This window comes from Meriones unguiculatus, chromosome 21, assembly GCF_030254825.1.
Source record: "Meriones unguiculatus strain TT.TT164.6M chromosome 21, Bangor_MerUng_6.1, whole genome shotgun sequence".
Lineage (NCBI taxonomy): Eukaryota > Metazoa > Chordata > Mammalia > Rodentia > Muridae > Meriones > Meriones unguiculatus.
In genome coordinates, this window is record NC_083368.1 from 51716613 (window position 1) to 51743954 (window position 27342).

A 27342-nucleotide genomic window follows, 5' to 3' on the forward strand; every position below is an offset into this window, starting at 1 on the left:
TATTTGGGGCATAGATGTTCAGGATTGTGATGTCTTCCTGGTGGAATTTTCCCTTGATGAGTATGAAGTGTCCTTCCCCATCTCTTTTGATTAATTTTGGTTGAAAGTCTATTTTATCAGATATTAGAATGGCTACTCCTGCTTGCTTCTTGGGTCCGTTTGCTTGGAAAGTCGTCTTCCAACCCTTTACCCTCAGGTAATGTCTATCTTTGTGTCTTAGGTGTGTTTCTTGTATGCAACAGATTGCTGGGTTTTGTTTACGTATCCATTCTGTTAATCTGTGTCTTTTTATTGGAGAGTTGAGTCCATTGATGTTGAGAGAGATTAATGACCAGTGGCTGTTAGATCTCTTGATTTTGATGTTGGCTGTGGTCATCAGGTTGTGTGCTTGGTTGCTTTTTGTTTTACTGAAGTGAGGTTATTTATTTCCTGTGTTTTCTTGAATGTAGCTAGCTTTCTTGGGTTGTATTTTCCCTTCCAGTGTCTTCTGTAATGCTGGATTTGTTTGTAGGTATTGTTGAAATTTGTTTTTGTCATTGAATATCTTGTTTTCTCCATCTATGAGGACTGAGAGTTTTGCTGGGTATAGTAGCCTGGTCTGACATCTGTGTTCTCTTAGGGTCTGCATGATATCCGTCCAGGCCCTTCTGGCTTTCATAGTCTCTGTTGAAAAGTCAGGTATGATTCTAATGGGTTTGCCATTATATGTTACTTGGCCTTTTTCCCTTGCAGCTTTTAGTATTTTTTCTTTGTTCTGTATACTTATTGTTTTGATTATTATGTGGTGGGAGGATTTTCTTTTCTGGTCAAATTTGTTGGGTGTTCTGTAGGCCTCATGTATTCTAATTGGCCTCTCCTTTAGCTTGGGGAAATTTTCTTCAATGATTTTGTTGAAAATATTTTCTGGGCCTTGGAGAAGGGAGTCTTCTTTTTCCTCTATACCTATTATTCTTAGGTTTTATCTTTTCATATTGTCTTGCATTTCTTGGATGGTCTGTGTCAGGAATTTTTCGGATTTAACATGTTCTTTGACAGATACATCGATTTCTTCAATTGTATCTTCTACACCTGAGATTCTTTCTTCCATCTCTTTTAGTCTGTTGGTTATGCTTACCTCTGTAGTTCCTGTTTTCTTCCCTAGATTCTTCCTTTCCATTATTTCTTCCATTTGTGTTTTCTTTAATTTTTCCAATTCTATCTTCAGGTCTTGAGTTGTTTTGTTTACTTCCTTCACCTGTCTGATTGTACTTTCCTGTTTTTCTTTTAGTTCCTTCAACTCTGTTTCTATCGGTTACTCGCATGCCTCACTGGGTGCCTGTGCCCATTGATGCCCCTCACGCTATGACTCTCTTCAGACAGAAAAGGGATCTTGGAACTACAGCCACCATTGTTACTACCATCTCATTGACGGCTGTTGGAGCTACCACCAGGGCATTAGCCATGAGTCATACTGGGCAGACTGCTCAGACCCTGAATAATCATTTAGCCAATGTAGCTCATGCCTTAGTTGTACATAAAGGAATTAATGCTCAACTAAAAGGAAGCTTGATGGTGTTCAATCAGAGGATTGACCTCTTGCAGGAGCAAATTGATACCCTATGGCAAATCGCTCAACCTGGCTGTCAATGAAAGTATGCTGGACTTTGTGTCACTAGCATACAACATGAGAATTTTTCCTGTGCTGCAAATCTGTCTAAACAATTGTCGAGCTATATTTTAGGTAATTGGACTGGAGAATTCGATACTACGATGGAGCAGCTGAGAGTGGCCATTGTCACAGTAAATTCTACCGGAGTGGACGCAGGACTAGCCACAGGATTATCAACATGGATTGCTGCAGCCATGAATCATCTGAAGGAATGGGCGGGCATGGGAGTGTTAGCAGGCCTTCTGGTGTTGGTCTCCTTGGTTTGCCTGTGGTATATATGCAAGATTAGAGTCTCACAACAGTGTGATGCAGCCATGATCATTCAGGCCTTTACAGCCATTGAAGCAGGACATTCTCCCCAAGCATGGTTGGATACCATAAAAAGCTAAAATGATACGCTCAGAATGCGAGGCTAAGCACTGCACTCAGGGTCAGCCGCTTTGGACCCAGAGAAGAGCATGTCTGATTGCATGCGGGTTGATGCCCCAGGTCCCGCCTCTGAGAAAAAGGTATCGGACGGGTCTGATGCTCTTTGGGTGGATGACACCTAAATGAACATCTGTACAAAGTCCCAATTTATTTCTAATATCAGAGATCAGACCTCTACTCTTGCCTGATGCGTCTAAAACAAAAAGGGGGAACTGTAGAGAGCTGCGGAATGCTATGCCTTAAAGATGGAGCTGGTTTCCGCCTTCCACCTTCCCGATGGTGAGTGCTCTCTGTCACGAACAACTCCACATTTGGCTAAGGCCGAGGATCTGGCTTGCTTCCATGTATGTGGACCTATCTGCATTGCCCCCGTGGCACGCCTGGGTTGGCTACCCAGAGGCTATTTAAGCTGTGGGCTGGCTTTCCCCAGGGTCCGAGGATTGTTCAATGTTCCTGAATAAAATGCATTGAAAAAAAAAAAAAGTCATGAAGAGATGTTTAGTCTATTTTATGTACTATTCTTGGGTTCTACTGTCCTTCCTGATTCCCCACAACTTCTTCTTTCACCATTTACTTGCTGTTTAAGAACTTTATTGAACCTAAGACCTAAAGTCTATTGATAACAAGTTGGCTTATTTGGGTTTTTTTCCCCCTACAGTTAGAAATGTTCCCTCGCCTCCCCTTTATTTTTTGAGTGACAATATTACTGATCCACAACCTAACTTTGTTGTTTTGGCAACTGAAACTATTCTACCCTGAACACTAATGGTAGGCCTGGATGGCCTTTTGTTGAGTGGATGGAGGGCACAAGCCACCTTTCCTATTTCCTGAGTTGTCCCAAAGGACCACAACACTTACTCTACAAAAGCTTCAGCGGGGTCGTCTCCTATGCCACTGACCCAGAATCAAAATGTACAGATGTTGAATAGTTCAAGCTCAACATGTTTAAGTTTCTTCATCCTTTAGACCAAAAGTATGGAAGATAAAGTCAGAAGTTGAAAGCATGACACATGACACCCCTGCTGCAATAATAGGTCAGCATGGGGCAATGTAACTATACAAATTCTTACTATTATTTTTTTATTTTTAATTATACTTTACTTTGTATCCCCCCTCTAGTTCCCTCCCTCTTCCCCTCCCAATCCCTTCCTTTCTCCCCCTCTCCACATACTCCCCACCCCAAGTCCACTAGTAAGGGAGGGTTTCTTTTTCTTTCTGATCCTAGTCTGTTAGGTCTCATCAGGAGTGGCTGCATTGTCATCTTCTGTGGCCTGGTAAGGCTGCTTCCCCCTCAGGGGGAGGTGAAAGAGCAGGCCTATCAGTTCATGTCAGAGACAGTCCCTCTTCCCATTACTATAGAACCCACTGAGATACTGAACTGCCATGGGCTACATCTGTGCAGGGGTTCTTATACTCTAACCAACTATACGAATTTTGTCAGTTAAGAGAGAACACTGTCTTGCCCAGCCCGGTCAACTCTTCTGGTGTTTGAGTTTTAAGATAATGCATTAGTACTATTGATTCAAGTCAATTCGAATGTGATCTACTTTTCCATCCACAGAGGACTAGAGAAGACATGACAATGACTTAGAAAATATCTCTCCTTCGTACTCAGAAATATGAAACAAAATAGCAATTTTTTATATCATATGCCTGACAATGAGAAAGAAATATGAGCAGCATTATTAACCTACCCTCCCATGTTTCTACCCTTTCTTATACACATATAAAAATCAACTGTTTAAGTATACTGTGTAATTAAAAAACAGAGATGAATGCCAAAATGCACTGGCAATAGAGTCAGGAACCTTTCTTTTCTGTAATATCATGGAGAAAAGCCATGACACAGTTTTTGTAGGAGAATCTTACAACGTAGTTCTACAGTGGTGTAGTCCACTTCACACTCAAGTGACTTTAGGTCATCACTTTCCATTACTTTATAAACGAAATGAATTTTAAAAATCACTGTAGAAATGAGTGTAAGATAACTACAAACCTCAAAATACAGGTGAACCTGTTCACTTTAGAGGTTTGTTTGTTTTTTTTTTAAGTTTTCACAGTTGCAATATTATTCTCTTCTTTTTACATTTTATTTTTATTTATTTTTTGAATTCTTTAAAATTTAAAGTTATTTTTTTTATCCCCTTTACATCCTGATTGTAACCCAAAGATCAGGGCATAAAGTCCATGTCAGACACTGCCCCTGCTCCCCTTACTAGGAAGTCTACATGGAGACTGAGCCTACCTATCGGCTACTTCTGAGCAGAGGGTTTATGTCCTTTTCATGCATGGTCCTTGGCTGGTATATCAGTCTCTGCCAGATCACCTGGGCCTAGATTTATTGGCTCTGTTGGTCTTGTTATGGTCCTCCAGTTCTTTCTATTCCTATTCCCCCACTCTTTTCTATGACTCCCTGCATTCTACCCAAACTTTGGGTGTGAGTCTTAGCATGTGCTTCAAGCCCCTGTTGAGAGGAGTCTTTCAGAGGACATCTATGGTAGGCTCCCATCTTGTTCCCTCTCTTAATCTTCCTCCAGTGTCTATTCTAATTGCTCTTCTGAATGAGAGTTGAACATCCTCCCTAGGGTCCTCCTTGTTGTCTAGCTTCTTTAGGTCTATGGATTTTAGTGTGTTTATCCTGTATTATATAGCTAATAACCACTTATAAGTGAGTATATACCATGCATGTCTTTCTGGTTTTGGATTATCTCATACAGGATGATCTTTTCTAGTTCCACCCATCTGCCTGCAAATTTCATTATTTCCTTGTTTTCAATAGTTGAATAGTATTCCATTGTGCATATGTACCATAATTTCTGTATCCATTTTTCAGGTGAGGGACAGCTAGATTGTTTCCAGATTCTTGCTATTACAAATAAACCTGCTATGAACATAGTGGAGCAATATCCTTGTTGAATGGTGGAGCATCTTTCAGAAATATGCCTAGGAGTGGTATAGCTGGGTCCTGAGGTAGCATTATTCTCAAATTTCTGAGAAAGCATCAAATGATTTTCAAAGTGCTTTTACAAATTTGCACTCCCATAAGCAATGGAGGAGGGTTCCCCTTCTTCACATCCTTGCCAACATGTGCTGTCAACTTGAGTTTTTAATCTTAGCCGTTCTGTTGGGTGTGAGGTGAAATCAGTCATTCTGATGTTGAGTACTTTTTAAATTTTATTATTATTAATTATAAATTTGTTCATTTTGTATCCCAACTGTAGCACCATCCTTCCTTCTTTGCCCATACACCCCTCCCCTACACTGATAGGGGTAGTCTTCCTTCCTTATTATTTGACCCTAGCTTATCAGGTCTCATCAGGACTGTCTGGATCCTCTTTTTCTGTGGCCTAGGGAGCATTTCTTTAAATGTTTCTCCACCATTGAATATTCTTCTATTGAGAAATCTCTATTTAGTTCTGTACTCTATTTTTAAATTGGATTATGTGGTTTGTTGGAGTTTAATTTCTTGAGTTCTTTATGTATATTAAGACATTAATATACATAATACATTAGCACTCTGTTGGATGGAGGGTTAATGAAGATCTTTTCCCAGTCTGTAGGCTGTCGTTTTGTTCTGACAACAGTGCCCTTTGCTTTACAGAAGAAGATTTTCAGTTTCATGAGGTCCCATTTATTAATTGTTGATATTAGATCCTGTGCTGTCGGTGTTTTTTTTTTTTTTTTTTCAGAAGTTGTCTTCTGTGCCAATGAGTTCAAGGCTCTTCCCTAGGCCAGCTGTGGTGGTGCAAGCAGGTTGGATTTGCTGAAGGAAGCAGACGCTGAAGGAGCATGAGTTCAAGGCCAGCCTGAGCAATATTATTCTATAAGGTCTCAAAAATTGTTTTCTTTTATATCTAAAAGTGGAAGTTAAAAAGTGTATGTTCACTTAGGACAAAATATAGCTCATTTAAGTTACACTTACTCAAAAGACACATGTGTAGCCACTTTTACAAATACTGTAATGATGTAATAAAAGAGTAAGGAGAAGGAAAAGCCAAGTAGTGGAACACCTTTAATCTCAGCACTGAAGAGGCAGAGGCAGGCAGATTGCGGAGCTCAAGCCTGGTCTGCAGAGTGAACTCCAGGACAGTCAGGGCGGAGGGCAGTCAGGACTACAAAGAGAAATCCTGTCTTAAAATGCCAAAAGAAAAAAAAATGAGGAGACAAAACACTTATATATTCATAAGATAAAGGAACTATATAGAAAAGGTAACAAATGTGGGACCCTCAATCCTCATCTCAAGGTGAGAAACTTAAGACACAGTGTGTCTCTTTGTATGCTCACTATGACAGACCTATTCATGAGCAGAACCACCCTTGAAACCCAGGCAGTTCGTCTCCAGAGTCTCTGATCTAACCCAGACACCATACTGCTTAGAAAATTCACCCCAGAAAAATCAGTTATGTAGTGAATGCCTACTGCAAGATATAAAGGCAGAGTAAATAAAGAATTTATAGGGGAAAAAACCCTCCATTTTACATGAAATAAGCACAAATTAATGGTTGCATTCCCTTACTGGACAGTCCCACTGAAACAACATGAGATGGCTTAAACCTTTATATTCTACCATCTACAGCTACAGAAAAAAAAAAAAAAAATCCCACTGACCCCAAAAGGTTTACAAAGTAATAATCCTACATAACAATATGCAGAGATTTTACGGTAAACAAACGTAAATATATAAATAAACTAAGAAGCAAAGTAATTGTTCCATATCAAATGTGTTAACACAGAGCAGGCAGGTTCTGTGGAGACTGCTCAAGAATTTGCCTTTGCAATTTGTAATAACTGAAACAACTGTTCTTGAAGATACCCTGGAGTATCTTCAACCTTCCATCAAGTAGTTTATTCAGAAAACAAAGAAGAATACGCATTACAAAGCAAAGAACATTTAGGACATATAAGTAAAAGGCTAACCCCACTATACTTGATTTCTTAAAGAAAAAAAATAGCATTTGACATTTTCATCTGTAGATCCCAGCTACAAATCATGAAACACAAATGAAGATACTTATAAGCAGATGACCATTAAGGAAAGCAACTAGACTTTTCTCTCAACAGAACTTGTGATAAACAAACAGAAGGAGAGGATTTAAGAATATAAGTGGCAACAGAGAGAATAGTATAACACCATGACACTTTCTATCTACATAATGGAGAAAATAAAGTTTAAAGCACTACTAGTAGGCTACTCAAAAAGAAACTATGGAGATGTGTTAAGAGATATGCCTTATGTAGGGTCAGAAAAGATGGCTCAGTAAGTAGGTCACCACACAAGCAAGTAAACCCTGAGTTCAGGTCCCAGCACACATGCAAAAGCCAGGTAGTACAGCAAGCTTTTATATGCCAGGACTGGGAGGCAGAAAATGGCGGATCCCTGGAGCTCACTGGCCAGCCAGGCTAGCCCATTGCTTAGCTACAAATTCAGTGAGAGACTTTGGCTCAAAAATTAGAGTGACTGAGAAAAACATCATCTGCTGGGAGAGATGAAGGGAGGGAGAGAAGCAGAGAGAGAAAGAGTGATAAGTATGTCAATCTCCCTTTCCCCCTAACTCTAAATCCCAAATCAGCTCCTCTTTGTCTTATAAAGTGTGAAAGAGAGACAGAGATAGAGAAACAGAGCGATAGAGAGAAACAGAGAAAAAGGAAGAAAGGAAGAAAGAACAGAAGAAAGAAGGAAAATACAAAGCCCAACACCATACCCTTATGTAAGCCCTCAGCAATTTAGTTCTGTATTAAACCTTTACTTCAAAAAACACAGTATTTTGTCCTTACCATGTTGAGATTTGGTTTCTACTTCCTCCTAATAAAAATATGACCTTATGTCATTTGTATCATGAAAAGGAGAAACATCCCAGTCTTTGAAAACAGTACCTTCACTTAAAAACTTTCATCATAACTTATAATCACATTTGTAGTTCAAAGGGAGACAAAAAACGTTCAGTTTTGGAGTACATAGGACCTGAGAGGGACAAAGGGCTGACTCAGCCATTAGAAGTGCTTGCTGCTCTTCCAGAAGATCAGAGTTTGGTTCCCAGCTCTCATATCAGGTGTCTGACAACCTCTTGAAACTCCAGCTCCAGGGGATCCAACACCTCTCCCGGTCTCTGGAGGAACAATCATGTTCACAGTAGCAACCACATACCCCACACACATACACACACACACACACACACACACACACACACACATAATTTCTTAACAATAATAAAATAAAATGTTTTTAAAGGACTTGAGAGATAGAAAGATGGGGAAATATTTCAATAACTCATCAAGGCAAAAGGCAGTGTGGCTGTTTTATATTAAGTCACTGTAATTACTGCCACAAAATTTCAATCATCTGAAACTCACTTCTAACTTTCATCTCAGCAGAGGCCAAACCCTGAACTTGTGAAGAAACTCATCTTTCTCAAACGAAAGCAATTTTGCCGAAGATCATAGATCCCTTTATACTGTAAGTGCTAGGAGAACAGGTTAACAGAGGGCAGCCTGTGGAGAAAAAGCACACGTGGTGACTGCTAGGAGAATGCCACTCTCAAATATAAAAGTAAGGGACTGGAACATTGTGAAAAGCTTTCTCCTTTCAAAATTAATGAAAATCTAAGAAAAGAGAAATAACAACTTACTAGAAAAGAAAAACGATTTTACTGCACCAAAATGAAGAGATGAGTGGCCTCACTCTGGCTAGAAAATACATATGCAACATAAATCATATTATAAGAGGCAGTCTCATTTCTCTGTGCATGGAAAAATTTAAATACATATGTACATATATTATGCAAATAAAAATAATTAAAAATTGTTTAGTGTGTCAAGGACATGTATGAAAAAAGTCAGTTTAAAGTAATTCTAGACCTATGAAGGAGAACAGCATTTGAACAAATAATTTAATTACTTTCATGCCATCAGAAAGTTACTTTTCTGTCAATAGCACTTTGATTGGAAAAAAATTTTTAAGACTGAAATCATCTCTAAAACAGTAAAATACTGAAGGTACATGAATATTAAGAAGTGTGCAAAAGAATCGCACACACGTGCCTACATAATCATAATTATAATTCCTAAAAGTATGAGCTCACAAAGGGTCCAGAATAGTCAGCATTTAGAAATTTGATCTAGTATGTTACCCTCCAATTGAGTTAACTGTTAAAGAAAAATGCTATGGCATAAATACAGTTTAAAACTCTTCATCTGTAAATTGATCTTATTCAACCATCCTGCCCTAAAGTCAGTGGAGGCTCCAGCATCGTCTTCCATTTGCAGAAAGTGGAAGCAGAATGTCAACAGACCCCTTTACCTATGCTAGGGGGAGATCCAGTACCTATGGGAACAAACAGAATTGCCATTTCAAAACAAAACAAACAAAAACACCCAAATCCCATTTGCCCAAATAAGTCTTTTTTTTTCCCACTAAAAATGATGTCATTGGCTTTTTCAAAAGATAGTTCACTCAAGAACTCATTTCTTCACTACAAAAACACGAAAATGAATTCATTCCTATTTCAATACAAAAGAGCAGTATATCCTGACTCCTATTTCCTGTTGTGAATGTGCAAGGGACACTCCCCAGGTGGAAGCATATACAATGTAAACCTGACCAACAACCCCTGCATGAGGAGCTCACAGGCCCAATAGTAGGAAATATACTGCTATCCTGCTAAATGGACATCGTATCAAAAATCCAGAAAAAAAAAAGAAAGCAAGACAAATGGGATGGACATTGGAAGTAGGAGAAAACAAGTAACAGGACAGAAGCCTACCACAGAGGGCCTCTGAAAGACTCTACCTAGCAGTGTATCAAAGATGCTGAGACTCATAACCAAACCTTCAGCAGAGTGCAGGAATCATATAAAAGAAGGGGGAGTTCCCACAATGAGAGCAACAGAACCAAAAAAATCTGAGCAGAGGGCTCTTTCCTGAGACTGATACTCCAACCAAGGACTATGCATGGAGATAACCTAAGACCCCTGCACAGATGTAGCCCATGGCAGTTCAATATCCAAGTGGGTTCCATTGTAATAGGAACAGGGACTGTCTCTGACATGAACTGATTGGCCTACTCTTTAATTACCTCCCCCTGAGGGGGAAGCAGCATTACCAGGCCACAGAAGAAGACAATGCAGCCACTCCTGATGAGACCTAATTGACTAGGATCAGAAGGAAGGAAAAAGAAGACCTCCCTTATCAGTGGACTTGGGGAGGGGCATGCATGCAGAGGGTGGAGGAAGAGAGGGATTAGGATGAGAGGAGGAGGAAGGGAACCACAGGGAGGATACAAAGTGAATAAAGTGTAATTAACAAAGAATGAAAAAGAAAAAAGGGGGAGTTAATATGACCTGGAGAGGACCAAATATATCTGGGCACACAGGTCTTTTATGAGACTGTTTCTCCAACCAAGGACCATGTATAGATATAACCTAGAACCCCTGCACAGATGTATCCCACGGTAGTTCAGTTTCCAAGTGGGTTCCCTAGTAAGAGGAACAGGGACTATTTCTGACATGAACTCAATGGCTGGCTCTTTGACCTCCTCCTCCCCACCCCAAGGGAGGAGCAGCCTTGCTAGGCCACAGAGGAGCACATTGCAGCCAGTCCTGAAGATACCTGATAAGCTAGGATCAGGTATGGGGAGGAGGATCTCCCTTATGAGTGGACTTGAAAAGGGACAGGGAGGAGATGAGGGAGGGTGGGATTCGGAGGGAATGAGGGAGGGGGCTATGGCTGGAATACAAAGTAAATTACCTATGATTAATGTTAAAAATTTAAAAAAGAAAAAAAAGAAAAAATAACTAAATAAAACAAAACAACAACAAAAAACAAATAGTAATAGTAGGATGACTACTTCAGAAGCATGAGTGCTTACTGGTAAAGTCCCCAAATGAAGGCCCCTAATGTACCTGCCACTCCAACTAACTCAAATCTAGTAACTTGCTTTCTTCATAGGTATACTGATAGAATCCTGTTCCAAAAGGAACTGACTGTAACAACTCCCTTTGCACCCCAAATCAGCAACACCAGGAGACCTCTGACACTTTCTGGGGACTCAGTCTGAATTACATTTGGTCTTCACAAGATAATCAGTCCCACAAAGAATTCAAAATCACAAGTCACCTCAAATGCTACTACTATCCAATCTGTATTTTCAATCTGTATTTTCAACCTACCAGAATTCACCCAGTTGTTGAAATCCCATGGCTGGGAGTCATAAATCACTACCTTTCCCTCAAGCTCATCCAATTCATAACAAATCCTCACTGATTCTTTCCACAGGTGACTCTAATGTACAACCACTATCCAGAAGCAAAACAAGTGTTAGCCATCCCGCCCTTCAATGTGAGACAAAATGCTACCACTCATTTCTCACTGTTGTATGTACTGTTTCCCTGAAGAGATACAAACAAGGGTCTGAATCCTTAAGTTAGAACACAGATAACCAAAGCAAAGCAGAATTCGAAAAAGCCCAGCTTGGGAAATCATTCATTAGTTGGGCTTATTTTCAGAGCATGGGTGAGGGGTTGTACACAGAAACAAAATTCCAAAGAACCACACCACCGAAACGCCTCACCCTGCCAGGCAGTGGACCACATCTTTAATCCCAGCACCTGGGAGGCAGAGGCAGGCAGAGCTCTGAGTTCAAGGCCAGCCTGATCTACAAAGTTTCAGGATAGCTAGACCTACACAGAAAAACCCATTCTCAAGAACCCCCAAAATCTCATGCCAAAATGAATGCCAACTTCCTCATATATAGAATCCCCTCTTTAGTTAGCCTTCCACACTAGGTATTCTAGCACTATCCACAACAACTAGGTCTCCTGATCTTAGAGTGAAATGATATACAGTTGAGTGGGAAATGCAGGCAGGGTGCCAGGAATACAAGTTTCAGTGACCCCTCCTCTGATGAGTCAATGGGCCTACAGTCTTCTGTAACTGGTTACAGCTTCTCTGGTGAAGACAATGGCTTTTATGTTCAGAATGCATGGCACTCTGTAACATTCACCTTGACTGCATTCTAGCATTCAAGCTACAACTAACTTAATGCAGAGTGCAAAAGGTGACTGAAAAAAAAACAAAAACAAAAACAAGAACCAAGTACCTTCTGCATTCTTTCTTGCCTGAAATTCATCAGACCCCATTCTTCCAAGGACAGCTCCCAGAACTATATCCTTGCTCACTCTGCAGCTCTACTTCCCCTGTGCACAGGAACAGTACAATAGACCAAAACCGTGTAGCCAATAAATAATCCGATTACTTACTGTCAGATATAAACAAAGGCTAAGAGGAGACGGTGAGGAGACAGGCCTCCACACCCACCAGCACTATAGAGTCTGCTAATGCTGGCATCACAAATTAAGAATTTTAAAAACAAACACACATGGGGCGTCTGCCTGGACACAGGCATTGCTTCTGAGCCCTGCCCTGCACTGCCCAGCGCCACTCATGCGCATGACTGAGCTCTCACCTCTGAGTTAGATCAGAACTAGCAATAACGTGGGGAACCAACATGATGGCAGGTAAAATGATAACACGGTAAGCCCAAGGCTGCTTACTCAGCAAGTACAAGAAGGAGCAAAAGCAAGCAAGACTTCAGTACCAAGACTTGGACGCCAGAGAGGAAAATGATGCTCAACCACTTTTCTTCAAGGACCGGTGGTTCCTGAGACCAGGAGCTCCTGAGGTCTGGCTGCTCACCCTGCCCTTGACTCTATGAGACAATTCCTTTATTGTGAATCTCCAGTAGTTCAATAGTTCCCTCAAGTAGGTTTTATTATGTAAGACAAAAAAAAATAATTGTGAGGAGTGCAGGTTTAGCCTAATTTTATCTATCAAGTGTGGTGCAGGCAGAATGAAAGCAAGGTTTCTGATGGTCACAGGCTTGGGTAGATGAGGACCTTAAACTAAAATATAAACTAGATTTATGAATCTCAGAGACAAAGCTAAAGGGAAACAGGAGCCAAAAGTGCCCAGATTTTCAAATGCCATAGCATCTTGAAAATGAGAATACAGCCAAATATTGAAATAGCAAATGAACTTAAATGTAAAACGACAAGAGCCGAAGTAATGCACTTTGAAGAGGTTAAGGAAAAAAATTCCCAACGTCTCAGAGCTAATAATTAGCATGAAGAGAGTTTATACTCCAGAGTTCTGGTTATTCTGGTTTCATACCTAGTGCTCCTATTACACATCGAATGTGCCACATACACCCAAGGAATCCCGCTGAGGAAGTTGTTCTTCCTTTTTCATTTAGGCCTAAAGATGAACATTTCTACAGAAAACAAAATAATAACCTACATTATCTATTTTTAAAACCAAACAGTAAAAGTTAAAGTCAACCTTGAAGTTTATATTAGCAAATTTTGTATTTGAGAGAAAAAAAAAATGTAACACTTCAAAGAAAACAGCATTACGCTACACAGTAGGCATGTTCTTAGAGTCACCCAATTTGTGGCTGTTCTTCACATGGGAATCATGAGGGTCAGCACCAAACAACCACCAGCAAGTGAGGATGAGAAGGGCCAACTGTCCTTGTCCTTCCTTACCAGGACAGCAACTCCACAGGTGAGCCCTCCTTGCCCAGGAACTAGAAGAGAAGGTCTCAAAGAAGGTCACGCCCTCCCTCGCCCTGTGGTTTTCTGGAAGCCTCTGGATCTATCTACAGTTCCTAAATGAAAGAGGAGATAGTTGGCACTAACTAAACAAAAGACAACACTTCTGGATGATCCTGGACCTGCTCAGGACAATCCAATAAGTAGAAACCCACTTACGATTGCTTCCTAAACTAACTCCAACCTACACCAATATAAACATAAGCAAGATTTTAACATATATATATTTAAAAAAATACTTTAAAAGAGCAATCAGAGGATTAACCAACAGAGGTCTGTTTTGCTAGGAAATTTTTTTTTTAAGATGGTTTTGTTGTTGTTGTTTTATTTTGTTTTTGGTCACTCTCCCATTCTTTCTTTCCATAGGCAAGGGACAAGCACGACACAGGCTACTTGTTCTACTGCTGACTCCAAACCTTTCCCATCCAAACATTTCCCCATCCCTCAGCCACCCAGTGAAAAGACTCATTGGAAAAGGATAGGAGATAAGTTTTGAGCGATTCAGACTTCAGTGATGTCCAGTGCTTCACTTGAAAAGTCTCTACTAATAATAATAAAAATAAAATAATAAGGTAATAAACAATAATAATATAACAATTATAATAGGACTTGGAAAATATCAATCAATTCCATCATAACTCCATTATCTTCATGTCTTGGAAAAAGGCTTGTAATTTAGTATGAAGTTTGAAAAACAGATAAAGAGCATTTTAATCTCAAATTTGTTAGGCCGCAGGGGAGGGGACATTCAGGTATCAACACACAACCATCACTGTATCTTTCTGATTTTGCTACTGTAAATGGTTTGAGCTTGCTTTATTCTTGACTTTGCTTTTCCATTTTGAAATAATGCCATGCATTGTTGTCCTCTGTGTAGAAAAAATAATTATTTTTCAGCTACACATGATGGCCCATGCCTATAATCCCAACACTCAAGGAAGATGGCACTGTGAGTCGCAAAACATTCTGACCTACAGAGAGACACTTCAGAGAGAGAGGAGGAGCGAGAGATGGGACATGGGGCTTTTTTTAATATACACAAGACTCTGATCATCATTGCGGGATCCTAGCATTAGGACCCCGTGTGTGCTGTTATTTTGCATTCCAGCAGCTAAACCTGCAGAGCAGGTTCTAGAACAGGATGGAAGCATGATTCCGCCAGATTTACCTAAATGCTGGTACATTTTTGGCACTGTTGGAGATGAAGCTGCACTGGCCTGGCGAGAAGCTGGGATGGAGAACAAAAGAAGTGGAAATTTGGCCATATGGCACAGCAGAAGCCTTCGTACTGATAGGAACAGAATGGAGGTCAGGGAAGACTGGGCCATGTAGTTTGAGAAGTCATCTGTCATTACAGCTGTAAATGTCGAACCCCAGGAATTTCAATTTAATAATAATCGTGTTGTTGACTTGTACCATATTAGCAGCGCTGGCACGGGTGGAAGTGGACACTGTCATCTGAAATGACCTCATTCTACAATCTCCAAATACCAATTTGGTGTGTGGACTAAGCCCTAAGGATGTGCTTCAGTTAAATGGGCTTGAAGTTCTGGTTCAGTGGTAGAGCACTTGCCTAATGTGTGAGGCCCGGGGTTCTGTCCCTAGCATTGAAAAGAAGTAGTAATGTTCTCATTACAGGTGGATAATATTGGTAGCAAAGGAAGAGCAGGTGGACAGCAAGGCCTTCAGAAACTTATAGGAAATTTACCACTAGCCATTTTCTGGTTTATGAAAGCACATTGCTGACCCACCATGGAATTCAAACTTCTGCTGCAATACACTTGCATGAGCCCTCACTATTGACTCATCATCTCATTATATGAATATGCACAGGTGCATCTCACTAGTTATCTTCTAAACTGGTTGTGAATAATTACATATTGGTAAACATGTAGCATTATTAAATTTAGCTTTCTTTCTTTATATCTGTCAGACATTGCATCATTTAATTACAGTGGCATTGTCTATGAGCTCTGTTTAAGTATAGAGAAGTGGTTTTGTAAGTGATTTGTTGTTTTGGTAGGAAGCCCTGAGCTAATGGAATTAAGAGTAAGTGACAGTCACTATTTTGATTTTAAATGCTTGTTTAGAACTTAGTTATGTTTGCACATTAGATAAACACTGCAGTTTCCTGTTACTCTCTAGGTGATAGAGGATTTACATAACTAGGAGTTATTTCCTTCTTTTCTCACAGAGCAAATAAATCTTTGTAGGTTCTCTATATCCTGGGGTCAATAAACATACATTTGCTTATTATACCACTTCAGTGGCATTTAAAGTGGCTTCCCAGTCAAGGAGGATGCCTACATAAGGAAATCATAACTTAAAAAGCCTTCTAAAGGACAAGATGAGAAGATAGAATTAAGATCAATTTAATCTCTGCCCAGAAATAATGGATTAAAATCCAATGGATGCAATAACTGCTAGATTAATTTACTGGTTGGGTTAATGGGTTAATTTTACAGATTATCTTTGTTGATTAATTCACTTGTATGGATTAATTACTGCATTAATATGCATTAAGGCATGTGCATAAAATTATTAAAGTTTGTTTGCTTAATAGCTTATATATTGAAATGTTCTTCCTGAAAAGGGTGAAATGATTCAGAGATAAGCAAGGAAAAACACTTATAGTCATGATTTCATCCAGGGCTTTCCAGTGTGTCTTTTGATAATCTATGAAAACATATAAGACCTTTTAAAAATTCTTCAGTCTTCAGGCTGCCACATGTAGATAAACTTGGACCTGAAATTATGTAGCGGATATTATGGTCATAATAAAGTGATGATGGCAATTTGACACAGAGAGTACTTTTTTAATGCAGAACAAGTAACATAGTGTGCTTATTCTAACCTATGTTTAGTCCCTTGGGATGTGATGCTGCCATATTATAACACTGGATAGACGAACGTTAGCTTCACCACAGGACTGAGTGGCACGGCATGAATAGAGAAAAGCTTGACTTGGAAGTTCACACTGATCAGAGTACAATAGCAAGAGAAAAGGAATGCTAGTTAATGAAGAAGTGGTAAAGGGGGCCATGCATCTACCAGCAGATCTGAAGTAGCAGATGAGTCTGTGAGATGAAAAGGCAGGTGCGGGCACCATCATGAGGCAAAAGATCAAAGTGAAAATAGAATCCAGGTGAAGACTAGCCAGGTTCAAAATCATTCTGAGCAGAGGAGCCTGACAAAAAGGGCAAGCAAAGAATTCAGGATGAGTAAAGTGTGTCTGAAAGGAAAGTGGATGCCCAGCAGAGAAGGGCTCATGGATGAGTAAGACAGTAATCCAGTTTCCAGGCAACTGGGTGCCAAGATGAATGTGGGACTGAACTCAAACTCAACCCAAAGTTGGCTCCCTAGGGATAGGACCATCCCTGCCTGAGGGGTAAAGCTGGGTACAGTCTGGCATCAGATGTCATAAAAGCAAAAGAAAATCAATCAGTGAGAACAGAGACACAATCAGACGTAACTGGGCTGGATGTCACATCCGCATCAAATTTTATCCTCTAAAATTAATGGTGAACATTTTCTTTTATGATTTCACAATTTAAAACAAATGGCCCATGCACCCTTGGTCCCAAAAGGGATACATAATGATCCATTAAGAACCAGAGCTCTTTATTATCAAACTCCTTATTTCCAATAAATGAAGTGTATATGTCTGTGTGCATGTGTGTTTGATTTCTAAGAGTTTCCTGTCTAAGAATACATTATGATGCAGACAGTGTCAGAGCCATATTCAATTATGTGAAGGAACTAGAAATTTCACGGGATATCCTATATTGTCACATTAAACATGGGAAACGTTTTAGAAGGGTGGAACTCAACTATGAGAAAGGAAAGCAATATTGGTTTTAAAAAAAGACAATTTTCATTTTCTATCTATACTCAATGTATCCTGTTACACAGTCTGATGCCAGGAACTCAAGTCTAATGTTTGCAATCTAGAGTTATCCAATGCCACATTAGATAAGGGACTAAGAATCCATGTTCCATCTCACCTACACAGGCTGTCACATTGGACCTCAGGTCTCCCGGAGGATGGATTATACTCCATTACAACTCCTCTATTACCAGCATAAGTCGCGAGTCCTCCACCACAGCAGGCACACCCAAACTTCAGCTTTTCCAATTCTAACCTCCCTCAACAATACACACTCTACTGAAATCCTAACAAGAAACACAGTGCCACTACCTTACTGACACTCTCCTACATCCATGTCTTGGCTCTGGCCATTATTTTACTCACTCATTTCACTCACTCGCTTTAAACCATGAGCTTTTGTCAATACATTTTTTATTCAAGACCTCTTTCAAACGCCCCCATCTTCTTGGTGATTTTAATCACTCTGATGAAAATCAACCCTCTGGGTATGGACAGGACACACTTTCTTGTTCAGCTTTTACATAATTTATACATTATAGTTCAACACATAGTTTCCATCATGATTTTACAATCAGAGCCAAATGAAATTAACCACAGTACCTCAGCACCTACCATGCTGTCAGGGCAAAGGAAATGCCAATCATGAAAGTCAGCTTTCTTGTAGATGAGAGGAAGTCAGTTTTCAACTGCTAGTGTCTGAGGATGCTGATTTTGCTAGTTATAGCACAGCACAACATGGTAACATATTGGGGAAAAAAGCTCTTCTTATAACAACTGTAGGCACCAAAACCAAAACAACGTCAGTCACCAAATAACATGGCAGAAGTTGCACGCTGCACAAAGGTGTTCATCAGAAGCACCAGGAACAGTGGCAATCCAGCTCCCTGAGGGCACAGCCCCTGGTGGGACTCTGGGTCCATGGAAGCCATCAAAAGCTTTGTAGTGTTTTAAGCAGGCGGAGTTGAAAGGGAACTAAAAACTATAGATGATCAAGATTTCTGGCCTAAATAAGGTGTGAAACATTAAAGGAGGTGGTAATTTTTCTCCTTTTTACATTTATTTACTTGTTTAATCACTTTACAGCCTAATCCCAGCCCCCTCCCTCCTCTCTTCCCAGTCTAACCCTCTCTCTCCCTATCCCCTTATTTTTGTCTTCTGATAGAAGGGAAGGACCCCGAGGGATACCCACCCATCCTGGCACCTCAAGCTGCAGTAGGCCTAAGTGTATCTTCCCCCACTCACAAGGCAGCCCGGCTAGAGAAAAGGGAATCCAAAGGCAGGTAACACAGCCAGAGACAGCTACTCCCATTGCTAGGGAACCAACATGATGAGCAAGCTGCACATCCTCTGCATATGTGTAGGGACTCTTTGGTTGGTGGTTCAATCTCTGTGAGTCCCCATGGGCCCAGGTTAGTTTACTGGGCAGGTCTTCTTGTGGAGTCCTTGACCCATCCGGCTGCCTCTAACCTTCCTCCCACTCTTCCACGGAACTCCCCAAGCTCAGCCTATTGGTTGGCTGTGGGTCTCTGCATCTGTTTCCATCAGCTGCTGGATGAAGCCTCTCAGAAGACAGTTACGCTAGGCTCCTGTGTGCAGAGATAGCAGAGAAACGTTAATAGTGACAGGGGTTGGCTCTCTCCCACAGCGTGGTCTCAAGTTGGTCAGACATTGGTTTGCCATTGTCTCAATCTTTGTTCCATCTTTAACCGTACACAACGTATAGGCAGGACAAACTTTAATCAAAAGGAAACTGTTACTTTGAAGAAAACTTGGTAGAGGAGAGCAAAAAAAATACTAAGAGAGAGCTGTTGGGATACAGTGACTTTCCACTCTCATTTCCACCCTCATTTTCCGGGTAAAATAAGACCCTTAACAAGACTAGGAGAGGGGCATAGGGGGAGAAGAAGGAGGCAGGGTGGGATTGAGAGGAGATAAGGGAGGAGGTCACAGCCAGAATACAAAGTGACTAACTGTAATAAATAAATACAATTTTATTTATTTTTATTTTTGAATTTATTTATTTTTATTTTTTATTAATTACACTTTATTCACTTTGTATCCCCCCTGTGGTTCCCTCCCTCCTCCCATCCCAATCCCTCCCTTCCTCCACCCTCTGCATGCACGCCCCTCCCCAAGTCCACTGATAGGGGAGGTCTTCTTTTCCTTCCTTCTGATCCTAGTCAATTAGGTCTCATCAGGAATGGCTGCATTGTCTTTTTCTGTGGCCTGGTAATGCTGCTTCCCCCTCAGGGGGAGGTAATTTAAGAGCAGGCCAATCAGTTCATGTCAGAGACAGTCCCTGTTCCTATCACAATGGAACCCATTTGGATACTGAACTGCCATGGGCTACATCTGTGCATGGGTCTTAGGTTATCTCCATGCATAGTCCTTGGTTGGAGTATCAGTCTCAGGAAAGAGCCCTCTGCTCAGATTTTTTTGGTTCTGTTGCTCTCCTTATGGAGTTCCTGTCCTCTCCAGATCTTACTGTTTCCCACTTCTTTCATAAGATTCCCTGCACTCTGCCCAAATAAGTCACAGCATCTGCATTGATAGTCTGCAGGGCAGAGCCTTTCAGAGGTCCTCTGTGTCAGGCTCCTGACTTGTTCCCTCTTTTCTCCTTCTTCTGATGTCTATCCTCTTTGCCTTTCTGGATAGGAATTGAGCATTTTAGCAAGAGTCCTCCCTCTTGATTAGTTTAGGTGTACAGATTTTAGTAGGTTTAGCCTATATTATATGTCTATATGAGTGAGTATATACTGTGTGTCTTTCTGCTTCTGGGATAGCTCACTCAGGATGAACTTTTCCAGATCCCACCATTTACCTGCAAATTTCATGATTTCCTTGTTTTTTATTGCTGAGTAATATTCCATTGTGTAGATATACCATAATTTGTGCATCCATTCCTCCACTGAGGGGCATCTGGTTTGTTTCCAGCTTCTGGCTTCTACAAATAAGGCTGCTACAAACATGGTTGAACAAATGTCCTTATTGTGGACTTGCGACTCTTTTGGGTATATGCCTAGGAGTAGTATAACTTAAAAAATTTAAAAGAAGACCATTGGGATCACATGATATGTTGTCCCTCCAGCCTGGGAAGTGTCACAAAGCACTTCAATTATATCCAAGACTATGGAGAACTCAGGTAAAAAATGAATACAGGAGCTTCATATCTGGTGAAAAGACTGAGAGGCCAGATTGGACACAAACACTGACTCCCCCCTCACCATCAGATCATATTGAAGGTGTGTTAGGGGGGAGGTAATGTACACACATGTGCTCACACCCACTTGCATGTGCATACACTAAGAACACACACAACCTATGAAGGATTTATTTTGCCTTACATGACTGCACTTCTCTTCACTTGTATACAATAAGCACTAATGGTGGAGAGTAATGGCATGAAGTCGTGCCAACTGGAAAGAAGGGAGCTACTGCCACCAACCAAAGCCAGAGTTAGACCCTCTCAGGGAGGGAAAATAGAAACAAGGAGGGAAGGACATCAGAATGTACTCCTCAGGCAGTTAACTCTAAACTCTTGCCTCTCCTGGAGACATGAATACACACAGAGCTGTCTTCATTGTTTTTCTTCCATTCTCCTCACCTCTGCCCCACTGGGAGGCAGTCAGAAGATGCTGAATGCACTAAGAATTAGCCTAGCACACCAACACCTTTGACTTTTTCTGCACCCATTCTCAACACAGACAGAGACACACACACTCACACACAACACACACTATTTAACTTTAAATGTTCTTAGAATCTTGATGATTATTACTATTATAAAAGACTGAACATTAACTGTTGGGATCACACTACACCACTGAATTAATCACAACAGGAAAATGTGATAGAACATCTGTGCTTTTATCCAAGCAAAGTTACGGGTACCTACCTGAGAGTCTAGCTATCTACGCAACACACGTTCGAAGAACACAAAGCCACACTGTGACTGACATCATGTGTTCCTTCATCCAATGTGCTAGTTGAAAAGGAAATGCTGGAGCCACGGTAAAAATTCAAGATTGAGGAAATGTGATGTATTCAGCTATTTATCTACAAGGATTTTACAGTTCCAAAACACTTAAGGTAATACAAGGTACTAAATGCAAAGTGTTGTGCCTTACACATTCCATTTAGCCATGCTAAAATTAAAGTGCTGAGAATGTTCAAATATTAAGTGATAAAAGTACTACGAAATATACTACCAACTCCAATGAATAAAAAGACACAAGACAGACTTAACAACCCTGTTTAAGAAAAATCACTTGGTATTTGAGAATATACTGTATAAGAAATTGCAGCCTTAAAAAGAAAGAAAGAAAAATAGCTGGAATACCTCTGGAATACCAAGGAAAACCACTGTAAATATTTTACAAATGCTGAGCCTCTTGGTGGGCATGCTTTGTAAAACTCGAAAGTAAACTTGAGTTGGATTTAATTGCATGTAAGAGTGGCCAAAAGAAGCATAAACCAAGAACAAAGCACTTCAAAGTATCACGTCAGTATATATACATAAACTATACAGATTCATATTTAGAACGAGAACATGTGAAGAAATACATAAGCTACAAGACTGACAAGTCTTTTGGTATCTCTCCAGACACAGAAGCCAATGATTTTAAGAACAGGACAGACTGGTTATTTTATCTTGATAAGAACAAGCTGGAAGGAATAGACTAAAGTTTCCAAGAAACAGACGCAAGATGCAAAAGCTCTTCCAACTCCCAAAACGTCATCACCGGGGTGGCTCCTCCATCAGAACAGTGTGCCAGGCTCTTTAAGACCTCCCAGCAAGCCGCTGGCATCTTAGTGTGGCCACTAGTAAAAACTCCAGTGCTTATAAGAGTGTACCTTAGTCGCTTATCAAACCTGCTGACCCCACATGCCTGGCAGTTGGTCCTGAATACCCACCATGAAGGGCTCTCCAGGTGACTTCAGTGCACAGCAGAATTCAAGAACCACTGCTTAAGTACAGGAACCAAGCCTCTTCCTTATTCCTCAAATTCAATACTTCCAATCTAGTTCAGTGTTTGCCTCCCGACAGAAGCCTTCCATGAGAAATCCCAACCCTGCAGGATCTTTCATAATTATCCATTCAGTCCTGGAAGCTTATAGTTATTTGTTCGTCCACTGTTCTACTTGTATGTTGAATAAAAATGGGCAAGGCTTACAAAGCCTTTGTTACATCTACCTCATCTGTAGGTTTAACCGAATCATTAGCAACAGCCTTGCAGGACAGATTGGATTTGTGTACTCATTTAAGACATAGGAAAAGATAGCTTCTAGAAGTTTACTTCAGTTCATGCTGCCTGGAAAGAATAAAGTCTCCATGGGTGATCCGGACTACCTCATCAGCTATTACTCTAAACTACTACTTAAATGGGTGATCATCTCCTTTCATCAGATTTTGTTTTATAAGAATGAATGGAAGCAAGGGAAAAAGTGCATCTGCACAGAACAGAAGTGGCCATGAGTAGAATGATTAAGGTCCCATAGTGTCCACCAACACAAGAACTCTAGCAAATCCAATGAAAGAGAACAGTGATCCCCAAGTAAAAAGCCGTGTGAGGAAAGAGCAGAAGGAAAGTAGAGCTCTGCAGCAACTGCACCGTGAGTTGCCAGGACAGACAGGGACAGATGCTTCTGTGCCGATCCCATTACAACATGCAGGACTCTGCTTATCGTTAAGATCTCATTGCTGTTATAGGCAGTCCCCCCAGAGAAGCAATGCCCCGCCTCAAATAACCACGCTGTGGACAGGACATGTGCAGCACTGAGGCAGTGCTCCAGGAAGGTACGTTGCTCCTCAGAGACTCAGTGTCCACAGGTTACCACCAGAACACGCAGAGACCACAGGCTCAGACACCCGCAGCTTTCTCCCCACTGTGCTGTTTCATCCTCTCCTTAAGAGGTATTGCAAGTTAAAATATAAACTTCCAAGTCACAGACTATTAACATTTTGCATCTGTGTGCAAAATGCAGTGATGTAGCCGAACTTTCCCATAAGAGTTTTCAGACACCAAAGCAAGGAGAAGCTTTAAGAAACTCCCAGGAGATAAGGATGGTGGAAACAGGGAACCTGGACATTTAGATGCAAAAGTCATCTTTTAAAAAGACTGCATAAAGGAAAAGAAAAAAAAAATGCCTCTGAAACATCAGTGGCTTTTCATGTTCTCCCAAAAGTTCCAATACATAAGCATGAAACCTGCCTTCCAAAGTACCAGGAAGGTTTACAAATAATTACTAAAGCTTTCAGGCCATTATGACTACAGTCTTCACTTGAAAAGTAAGAGACAGTTAAGTCCTCTGTCTTCTTACATATCCATCTACAGAGAGTTCAGACAATTCCTTGGTTGACTGAATAACCATGCTACTACCACAGATCTAGTTTACTTATGTTTATTATATAAGTTAAACCTTTTTTCAAAGAATAATATTGGAACATTCAGTAAAATGTCATGAGGAAATCATGACCTTTGAGTAACTAGATTATATACAGAAAAAAAAATGAAATGGAAGATATTTTCACTTGCACTTTGTCAAACTCATTCTTTAAATATTTATTTTTGTTGTATGTGTATAAGCATTAGCCTGCATGCCTGTATGTGTATGTTTACTCTGTATATTACTCATACCTAGAGAGTCCAGATGAGGACACTGGATACGCTAGATAGAGCTGGAATTACAGAAACTTATGGGTTCTGGGAAACAACCATAAATTTCCTGCAAGAACAGCAGTACTTAGTTAAATCTCTACAGAAATCCCTTCAATCACAAGGCCAGTGGGAGATCTCCCATGTGATTCCAAATCTAATCGATAAAGTCTGAGCATCGTAAGTCCACCTTGTCAATACCATACCCACACACATCACTTTTAAATTATATCAGAGGTAATCATTATAAAACAGGAGCACATGTTAAACAAAAACAGAAGTTAAAACAAAGCACATGTTAGGATTGAAGGAGCTTTTAAACAGAGGAGAGACTCTCACGGAAACAACTGATGAGCAAAGGTGAAGAAGGTAAGAGAAGAGGTTCTAGGGAAAACGCTCATGAAACAGAAAAATAACAGCAAAGGGAGAGCTCGGGAAGCATCAGGGAAGTGAGTGAGCTTAGAGCACAGAGTCAGAAGGAGAGGGCAAGGGAGGCCAACCCTCCAGGGCCTGAGAGGCCACTCCAGACTCTAACAGGGGACAACAGAATTTCCTGAAGCACTTAAACCAGATGTAATCACCCCAACTCCTGTAGAGACGAGTAAGAGGACGGAGGAAAGCAAGCAAACTGTGGAGCAACCGCAGCATCTTGCCTTACGTCCTGCATTTTCACAGCAGAGAATCTAAAGTGGAAATGAAGCTAAGCACATCCGGGACACCGTTCACACTAAGAACAATTGAAACTCTGAAGCCCAGTTAGGGAGAAGATCTGGGCCTTTTCGTGCCAGGTCCTTTCCTGGGCGTCCCCAGCCTTCTGCGCATAAGCCAAACCCTGCAGAAAGAAGGCAGGTTCCACACTTCCTTTATGACTGGGTTTTAATTTCAATAAGCTGATGAGAAACAAACAGGAGACTGAATCATTGCAGAGGAAAGACCAGGGTATTTCTGTTTCTCCCTCCTCTGCTTTACGTAACATTTACAAAAGCGGCTACGTATTGGATTTCATTATTATTATTCTCTGTGTGTCTTTTCCATGGTACCAGTTACCACTGGGAGTGGGGAGCTGATCCTATGATCCTAGGTTCCATTTCCAGTGGGTAGCTCTCTGTCTCCCATAGGAAACTTACATCTGGGGTCTGATACCCAACCCCCACCTTGTCTCATTTGCTCAGAAGTTGTGGTAAGTTCTGTATTGCCAACAGATGCCATTTCTTCTTTATATTTTTGATAGATTTATCATTAGTTTCCAATATTAAATCACCTCTATAAAATGATCTGGCAACTGTTATTTTCCCAACTATTCTAACTGACGTACCCCTACATCAAAAGAACATGCATTTGTACGACTATGCTTAGTTTTAGATGAATGCATATATAATTCCACATGATCTGTAGTAGTCACAAAAAAATTCCTCCTAGAACTAGTAGCCTGGAGGAGAGGGAAGAAGAAAAGATAGAAAAGGCAATAATAACATGGCAATTTAGGAAAAGACACATGGGAAAGAGGTGAAGGGACACAGTATTCCACGGTTTCCACACTCTGTAATCATTCCTTTCTGAGAGCCAAGGCTTATACTCCTTATGCTATCTGGAATTGTGGGGTCAGAACTCTAGAGTTTAGAGTTCCCTGAAAGTACTCACTGTCCCCAGGCCCCACTGGTGATGGCAAAGCTACGGTCCTACTTTCATATCTCTGGTCACAACAACAACAAAATGAAGTACTGAATATCCAAATACATCCTGCTCAGTCCATATACTTTTACTTTTATGTAGATATTTTCAGGGCTGACAGTTTGGTATTGAATAACCAATGTGTTATTGGTTTTGTGTGCCAAAATCATGTTAAATTTCTTCGTGACTTATTATCAGTAAATATTTTATTTGCAAAAAAAATAGTTATTTTTTGTTATTCCCATAAAAAAAATAAAATCACAAGAGAGGAAGTGTATTAACAAAAGATGCAATGGAGAGAAACAAGCTACCATGGCATCAAGATGGAAATATCATTCACGTTGGCTCTAATAGCATGCCAGGCATCATGCTGCTTAGCTGTGCCAGAACAAAGTGTGCCACACACATGCAAGGACAAGAGAGACTTCCATGAATATCCCTGAAGCTATTGCTCATTATCACTGCAGATAAACAGTGATGAACAGTTTAATGTCAAGTGCGCGCAGAGACCAGAAGGTTCTACAGGAAAAACACTTAAGGTTATATTGTGTTGTATAAGTGTGTGGTACCACAGAATGCTGAAGAGACCCGGGGAACAGGTACACTCACTGACGTGAAAACATTGCTTGAGCACATCAGCTGTTAGGCACCACTTACTTTAATTTAAAAAGAAACCTGTGTCCTTGAAACACATACTTTAAAGGGACATCATTACATTTGTGCACAACCAAAAAAAATTAGATAATGTTTACTGAGTTGTTATACATGAAAATACAACCCATACAAATATAACCTGCAAAAGGCCTCAAATTACTTAAAAGCCTTTCTGCCTGGGTGGGAAGTAGAGTAGAGAGGAGCCTGAAAGCCTTTTAGGGATAACTTTGATCCCATCTGCTGTAGGCAGGGCAGGAGGGGAACAGTGATGGGAGAGAAAAGAAGAACCCCGAGAGAAAGAGGTTGCTAATTTCTGGGAGAGATTGTTTCCTTGGTGTTGGGAGTAAACCTCCACAGCAGTGTTCTGCCTGGAAGCCAGCTCTTCCAGTGTCAGCATTGTGAAGAAAGAAAAGAAAGAAGGCCGGTACTTCCAGTGACAGCAACTACTCAGACATCTGTTTATTTCATGCCTCAAATATAGAAAGAGGTGAGAGAAAGGGATTTAAAAACATGGCTACTGCCATACTTCTGACACACTGTAGACCAGAATTCTAGCCTAAACATGGAAAACAGAACCTCCTATTTATACAAGAATATCCAAGAGGATTCTGAAAGCAACTGATTAACAAAGACAGTGGTGACTTAGACCACAATGAAAGGATGCCATGGCGAGTTTGACCTTGTGCAGGATATGGTCCTGATGCAAGAAACTAAGGTAAGACCTACACAACTGAGCCCAATTTAAGGGGAAAAAAAGATGGATGCAAGAAGTAACCAGAGAATGAGAATTT

General features: G+C 40.6%; 1 protein-coding gene across 9 annotated transcripts in view; it reads right to left on the bottom strand.

Moving 5' to 3' along the window:
- The window catches only part of Cadps2 (calcium dependent secretion activator 2), a 520278-nt gene that overhangs the window by 464409 nt on the left and 28527 nt on the right, over positions 1–27342 (bottom strand). The gene's annotated exons all lie outside the window — the stretch shown is intronic.